General features: G+C 53.5%; 1 long non-coding RNA gene across 1 annotated transcript; it reads left to right on the top strand.

Moving 5' to 3' along the window:
• The first annotated feature begins 57 nt into the window (after nucleotides 1–57).
• LOC132335907 (uncharacterized) lies at nucleotides 58–5246 on the top strand. Its single transcript, XR_009488768.1, has 3 exons — nucleotides 58–198; nucleotides 4184–4263; nucleotides 5159–5246. It is a non-coding gene; the product is annotated as an uncharacterized LOC132335907 (long non-coding RNA).
• The last annotated feature ends 2406 nt before the right edge of the window (nucleotides 5247–7652 follow it).

Below are 7652 nucleotides of genomic sequence, written 5' to 3'. Positions count from 1 at the left end.
AGCAGGACTCCCCCTGACACCTGCACAATCAGCCCCATCTCTCACAGGCTACAGGGGCCCTTTTCTCCAGCCAGGCCGAATCATAGCTCCTTCCTGTTCCCCGGCAATTCGGTCTGCTTGCAGGGAGGGTATTGCTCGCTGCAGGCAGCCAGTTCTACCCGTGAGCAGCTTGGCACCTTGGGACCTCTTCTCAGCCAGGTAAGCACTGGAAAGTACCAGCAGCCAGAAGATCTTCCCTCTGCTGCTTCAGCCCAGCAAGATCACTCTTGCTTCAGTTCTGAGTTTTCTTCTTTTTTTCACGCCCTGTCCTGGAATAAGAATGACAAACCCATGTTCCATTTGGGGCGTACTGTGTAACCAGAGGGGCTATGAGGATGGAGGCAGGCAGCACTCCATTTCTCTGTCCCCTCTGACCATCTGCCCCTGCCAGGACTTTGGGCAGAGAACTCCTTCCTCCCACTCTCACTGAGCTCCTGCAATTCTGCTCTGTAAACCTCATTGCATTTCTCTGCAGGGACAACCCTATGCTCTCAACAACACAGTCTATGCCAGCTGACATGGAGCTGTCAGACCCTTCCCAGAATCCGTACTGTGACCTAAATGCACTACAAAGCTGAACTGATCTTTTTTTTTCAAAATGATAGAACTACAGAGGTCTGGTTAAACCTTCCTGGAGGTGTGAGTTAAACTCGTTTCTTCTCAGCAAGAAACCGAGTGTGCTCTGCAGGGGCTCGTCATAGCACCACTCTGTCCCATCTGCAAAAATCGAGGTGTTACAGATGGGTTTGGATTGGCAACACAAGGGACAGCTGTTCACAGCTCAATGGGCCCATGATGCCTCAGGCCATCAGGGCAGAGATGCCACCTGTAGGTGGGCACGAGACCCAGGGGTGGATGTAACCATGGACAGCATCTCCCAGGTTATCCATGATTGTGAGACGTGAGCTGCCATCAAGCAAGCTAAGCAGGTGAAGCCCCTGTGGTATGGGGGGCCATGGTTCAAACAGAAGCATGGCGAGGCCTGGCAGATTGACTACATCACGCTGCCTCCAACCTGCCAAGGCAAGTGCTACATGCTCCCAATGGTAGAAGCCACCCCGGGATGGTTGGACACCCAGCCTGTGCCTCATGGCACTGCCCAGAACAGCATGCTGGGCCTTGAAAAGCAGGTGCTTTGGAGGCATGGTACCTGTGAGAGAATTGAGTCCACCAAAGGGACTTATCTCAAGGACAGCCTTATCAACACCTGGGCTAGAGAAGCTGGCATTGAGTGGGTACATCACATTCCCTACCATGAACCAGCAGCCAGGAAAGTTCAGCAGGGCAATGAACTCTTCAAAAACACATTGAAGGCAATGGGGGGATGGGACCCTCAAGCAGTGGGAGCTGCATTTAGCGAAGGCTACATGGTTAGTTAATAGCAGAGATTCCACCAAGCAAGGTGGCCATGCCCAATCCGAGCCCCTGTGCACAGCAGGTGGAGGCAAGGTTCTGGTGGTGCACATGGGAGGTGTGCTAGGAAAGACTGTTTGGATTAATTCTGCTCAAAGACAAATCCACCTGTGGGGTTGTCTTTGCTCAGGGACCAGGTTGCACTTGGTGGGTGATGCAGAAAGATGGATAAACACAATGGATATCTCCAGGGGACCATGTTTTTGGGGTGAATTGCCCAAAACACTGTGCTTGTATCCATATCGGCATCTATGTGTGTATGTATATAATTAGGATAATATATGGATGTTTATAGTTTAAAAGTCAAAGTTTGATGTAACGTGTTGGTATGGGAAAAATTCAGGGTGGAAAATGTTGTGTGTTTGGGGTGGTTTTTTTGGTGAATTTTCTCTCATTTGTTACCTGGAAGGGAGATGTGGAGAGGAGAGGGCAGTTGATGCCTGTGGGGAATGAATTGTCTGTGGGACAATTGAGATGCAGAAGGACTGGCCAATGACTCTCCCATTCCACTGGAAACTTCCAGGGAGGGAGGGCAGGGTTGGGCACTGGCTTGCTGAGAGAAGAACCTGCTGGCCATGCTAGGAGCAGGGCAGTTTGGGCAGTTTCTGGTGCTGGACCCGGCGCTGCTTCAGAATTCTCCTTGCCAGCCATAGGTGAGCCCATTGCTTGCAGCAACTGCTGGTTGATGGGGACTTTTCCACACTCACCATTGCCAGGAAGATCCTCACCATCTGTGTGGGTGCTTGAGGGGAAACGGGACCACCCCACCTATTCTCTCTCTCTCTGGAGAGAGGGAGCCCCAGGTGCTGCTTGACTGGAACCACAGCAGAGCTGCCATGGCCAGGATACTGCCACAGACAGGTGAGAACCTGGGGAAAGCAGAGCCCCAGCTTCCCTCTGTCCCCGAGGCCGCCGTTACCCCTGGGGTGGCTCAGGGCTCGCAGCCGGGGGCCCCTGGAGCCCCTGGGCCAACAGCGCCCCCCGGAGCCAGGGCGGAGTCACTGCAGCTGCTCTGCCCTGCCGGCAGCTCACAGCGCCCTCTGCCGGTTGTGGTCATAACTACAGCAAAGGCAGAACTGCTCAGCGGCTGGGAAGAGTCTGGCATTGCTTGGGGGTGCTGGTGGCTTTTCTCTCTTGTTCACCTATTTTTATATATATTCTAGTAAAGAACTGATATTTCTTTTCCCATATCTTTGCCTGGAAGCCCTGTAATTTCGAGTTGTAATGATTTGGAGAGAGGGGGCTATCTCTCCATTCCAGGAAGTTTCCCAGCTTTCCTGGAAGACACCTGTCTTTTAAACCAGGACAATCTGCTGTCATTAATGGAGAAATTGACTTAGGGGGTAAAGGAACTCACAGATACTTGAAGCTTCAGCCCTTGCCTAGGAATTGTTCCTGGTCTTCACAAAACAGGGGCTTTGATGGTTTGAAGAATAGTCTTTGAATGATCTCTACAGCCCAGCTTTTACCTCCCTCAGAGTGCTCCTTCCCACAGTATGTCACACCAGTGTGGCACAGATCCTGTGCAGGTGACATCCACTGTCACCAACAACAGGACCACTTTACCTACCACCAGTGAGAGGGAGCGTGGTTCATTCCATTTTTTCCCGCGTAAGATATGGAGCAGAAATCCTTCTTGTAAATCCTTCCATTTCTTTCTGAATAAGTACATACAAGCGAGGATGCCTTGCACAGACTCTACCTTCTTGGAACCCTGGGGATCAGTGGCACAAAGTCTGGCGGTGGCCGTTGGAAGGACAATGCTGAGTCCAGTCCTTTCTGACACCTTTGTTAGTTAATTGGGTGATGGGGCCAGGGTGTGCCCTCCCACAAACCAGGAGGAGTGGCTGATCTGCCAGAGAGAAGTGCTGCCATCCAGAGGGACAGTTCAGCAAGGGTGACAGTTCAATGACAAGAGCTGAGTCCTGTCCTTGGGAAGGAACAACCACAGGCACCAGTAGCTGCTGGGGGCCACCCAGTTGGAAAACTGAAGTTTGGCAGGGTTCTGCTGGACCCCAGGATGCCCACGGGCCAGCAATGTGCTCCTGCAGCAATGCAGAACAGCGTCCTGGGCTGCACTGGGAGCTGTGTCACAGCTGGCCGAGGGAGGGGATCCTTTCCCTCTGCTCCACACCAGTGAGGCCAGCCCTGGGGTGCTGGGCCCAGAGCTGGGCTGCCCAGTATGGGACACAGGCACAGACTGGACAGAGTCCAGCACAGGGCCATGAAGGTGATGGAGGGACTGCAGCGTCTCTGCCATGAGGAGAGGCTGAGAGAGCTGGGACTGCCCAGCCTGGAGCAGAGCAGGCTCAGGGCATCTCATCCATGGGGATAAAAACCTGGGGGGAGGCTGCAGAGGGGACAGGGCCAGGGACAGCCCTGGGGGCCTCAGGCACAAAGTGACACACAGGAGGGGCCCTCTGAGCTCAGGAGGCACTTCTGCACTGGGAGGGTGGCTGAGCACTGGTGCAGGTGCCCGGGGAGGTGGGGGAGTCTCCATCCCTGGAGAGACTCAAAAGCCACCTGGACACATCCTGGGCAGCTGGCTCTGGGTGGCTCGGCTGGGGAGCAGGAGCTGGGCAAGGTGACCCAGCCTCCCCCAGCCTGAGATTCTGTGACTCTGAGAAAAAACAGGCTGCAGTTCTCTAAGGACAAATGAAAAAGCTCCACACACGGCAGGTTTCTCCTGCCCTCAGCAAAGTGGTTCATGGCACGTGTCTCCCTTCTGCAGATTCCTCCCTGGAGTGAGGATGCTCCTCAAGGTCACGCCTTGAGGCTGAGAGAAATGTTTTCCCATGGTCATTGGTTTGGGTGAGTCGCATCAATCTTTAAGAATTGGTTTTTGCTGCCTTGACTAGAATTGCTTCAATGTTGCTTCAGATATAATGCACTGTACTGGAAGTTATAGGTCTCTGCCCTGGGTAGTAAATCACCCTGATATAGATCCATTAGTTTAATGGTGATCATAAGAAACTCTTTATTTTTCTATAGATATATCCTACATCCTATGGAACAGAGTTGTATAAAGGTTCTATACTATCTATCTACACCTATACTATCCTTTAAACATAAACTATTGGCTAGTCTAAAACTGCATCCAGCTGCAGCCTGGCTCCTCTCTGAGACGTTCAGGAAGCAAGGAGGTCCCTTCTGCACCTTGTATCTCCTGCCTGCTCCCTGCACAGCTCTCCAGGTGGTCCTGTTGGTCTTGGGCCAGCTGTGACTGCAGCAGGGACACCTGAAAGAGGCACAAGGCCCAGCTCAGACAAGCCCACGCTGGCAGGAGCACCTGCAGCGCCACAGTTCCGGCTCTCGGGGCAGACACAGCCTCAGCCCTCATCAATACTCTGCCCTTGGGCAAGGGGAAAGGAACAGGCTCCCAGACAGAACAGAGCTCAGATGGCCAACAAGTCCAGCTCAAGGCTGGCAAACCCTTCCCACGTCCCTTCCTCAGCCACCACCAGGTCTATTAGAGAGACTTCCAACAGCATTGAAAAACCCAGCTCTGCTTTCCAAAGCACACATTAGGGCCACTCACCCCTTCCACAGGCTGTGCATCAGCAGGAGGGCTACCACTCTCCTGAGCTACTGGAGGACTCTTCTATTTCAAAAGCTGACTGATTTTGATGGGCAGACTCCTGGACAGGCAAGATAAAGTAGTCTGGGAGGAACACTCGCCTAAAAGTTCGGGTTCTTCTCCTTTCAGGTTCCACCTGCACATTGGATGGGAGAGAAGGTCACAGAAAGCTGTCAGCAAACATGGAGCAAAAGGACCTCTGGACAGCAAGGCAAGGAGATGCCTACTCTGAGATCCTGAACTGCACCAGACAACACTGGGGGCAAAAAGCTCTCGCGGGGGGCTGTGCAAGAGAGGCCAGTGTGTGTGTGCAGGGACATGGCACCAGGGAGGGGGCAGTGGAGTGAAGGTGCCCTTGTGAAAGCTAGGGGCTGCCACAAGAGAGAGAACAAACAATGGGGTGTGTCCACAGCAGGGACAGGGAGAGGCAAGGGAATGAGCAGATGTCTCCAAAGCACTGTCTGGGCTGAGGTGCCAAGTTCCAGAGGAGCCTGAGGCTCTGCAGAGGCAATGAAAGCCCAATTTACCTGCTCGCCACTTCTACTGGGCACAGTGGATAATTCAGGCCTCTCTCTCTTCTTCTCTGCTGATGGACCTGGCTGCTTAGATTCCAGGCTGGTCCTCGAGCCATGTAACTGCTGCTCCTCTTGTGCTCCAACAGCCTGCTGGGTATGAAGAGAGGAGATGATGCCCATATTTCAAACACCTCAGAAATCTCCATCTCAGGAAGCATCTTCAAAGCACCAGCAGTGCAGCTGCTGTTCAGCCCTCGGGACAAAACTCAGCTGGGTTTAGTCCATCACTCTGCTCACCTGCTCCATTCCTTTGCACACAGAATCCAAACCCCCATGTGTTGCCTCCCCTTGTGTGGGCACAGGAGAAGCAGCTCCCATGCCCAGCTTTTGGGCTAGAGCTGGTTTGAACAGTGAGCTCCTGCACAGGCAGCCCAGGGCCAGGGAGCAAATTCTCCCTCTCCCAAACATCAGAGTATTCCACAACGGGAGCAGAACACAATATGGGCAACCAAGCCCGGGGGAAGAATGAGCCTTCAAGCAGTCCTGAGGCCTTGAAACTCATCAAACTCTTCTTTCCTGACACCACAGGCTTCTGTTCCAGAGGAGCCTGAGGCTTTGCAGAGGCAGTGAAAGCCCAATTTACCTGCTCGCCACTTCTCCTGGGCACAGTAGATAATTCAGGCCTCTCTCTCTTCTTCTTCTCTGCTGATGCAAGCAGTTTCTTAGATTCCAGGCTGATCCTCGAGCCATGTAACTGCTGCTCCTCTTGTGCTCCAACAGCCTGCTGGGTATGCAGAGAGATGATTCCCATATTTCAAACACCACAGAAGCTGTCCCTCAGAAATCTCCATCTCAGGAAGCATCCTAGAAGCACCGGCAGTGCAGCTGCTGTTCAGCCCTCGGAACAAAACTCTGCTCCCTTTAGACCATTCTTTAGCTCACCTGCTCCGTCCCTTGGAATGCCACAGCATGACCAGCCCATGCTGCCTCCCCTTGCAAGGGCACGGGAGGAGACGCTCCCATGCCCAGCTTTTGGCCTGGAGCTGAACAGCAAGCTCCAGAGCTGGATCAGTCGTTCCAGGCGTGCCAGGAAACAATCTGGCAGTCAGTGGTCTCTGGCTGGAGCCAGGCAGACAGACAAGGCTGCCTGCTGCAGCCCGGGCTGCTTTACCCAAGCAGGCCTGCACTGAAAGGGATTGAGACCCACCTCTTCATGGGAAACATCATTGGAATAATTCAGGGACGCTGCAGGAGACTGCAAGTCAATGCCAGTGTCTGCTTGGATACGAGTCTTTCCCTTCAGGAAGGCCAAGCGTTTCTGCAGAGCCCCTTTGGCAATTTTAAACGTGGTCAGTGCAGCACTCAGAGTGTTCCCTCTTTCTTCCTTCAAAGCAGCAGCCCCATGCTTCAACTCTTCCTGCATGGTTTCCTTTTCACTGTCCAATTGTTGCATTCTTTCCTGCTGACTTTGAATGTTGAGTGCACGCATTTCATTTTTCCTTTCCAGATCTCTCGTCTGCTGCTGGTACAATGACCGTCCATGCTTCAAAACAGGGAGAAAAAGGGTCACTCATTCCCTCTCTTGGTTTGCTTTTCATACCAGATCTGGACTCCTGCAGCAGGGGCAGGCACAGGCTGCCCCTCTCTCTCTGCTCCTCAGGATGCTGCAGACCTTAGCTGGGATCCCCCTTGATGCTGCATCTTTCCCAGCTCACTCAGCCCCTCCCAGCTTCCTTTCTGCTGTTCCCCGACCTCCTGCAGCTCCACTCCAGTGCTCCTTTGGGGAGGAGCTGCCAGAATGGCAGCCAGGATTTCAAGTGCACGCTAAGCAGGATTCAGGCAGTGCCGTGAGGATGTGCTCTCCATCAGGGAGGAAGGGAAGAGCAAACACCCCCAGCCTTTCTTTCCCTGGGGCTGGGCTGACAGGAGTGGTTTTCCACCTCGCCTGTGTAGAGTTTCCATGGCTCCATCCCTGAGAGCCCCACTGCCCTCTCTGGGAGCAGCAATGGCCAGGTCAGTCTGTCATCCTCTGCTGCCACTCAGGACGAGTTCTCCCCTTGCAGGCACACGTCCTGGTGGGGATCAGCACTTGGCTTTCCTCTCCTCTC

Source organism: Haemorhous mexicanus, chromosome 18 (assembly GCF_027477595.1).
Source record: "Haemorhous mexicanus isolate bHaeMex1 chromosome 18, bHaeMex1.pri, whole genome shotgun sequence".
In the NCBI taxonomy this organism is placed as follows: Eukaryota; Metazoa; Chordata; class Aves; order Passeriformes; family Fringillidae; genus Haemorhous; species Haemorhous mexicanus.
The sequence above is the reverse complement of the archived record's forward strand: the minus strand, read 5'-3'. Positions and strand labels throughout refer to the sequence as shown.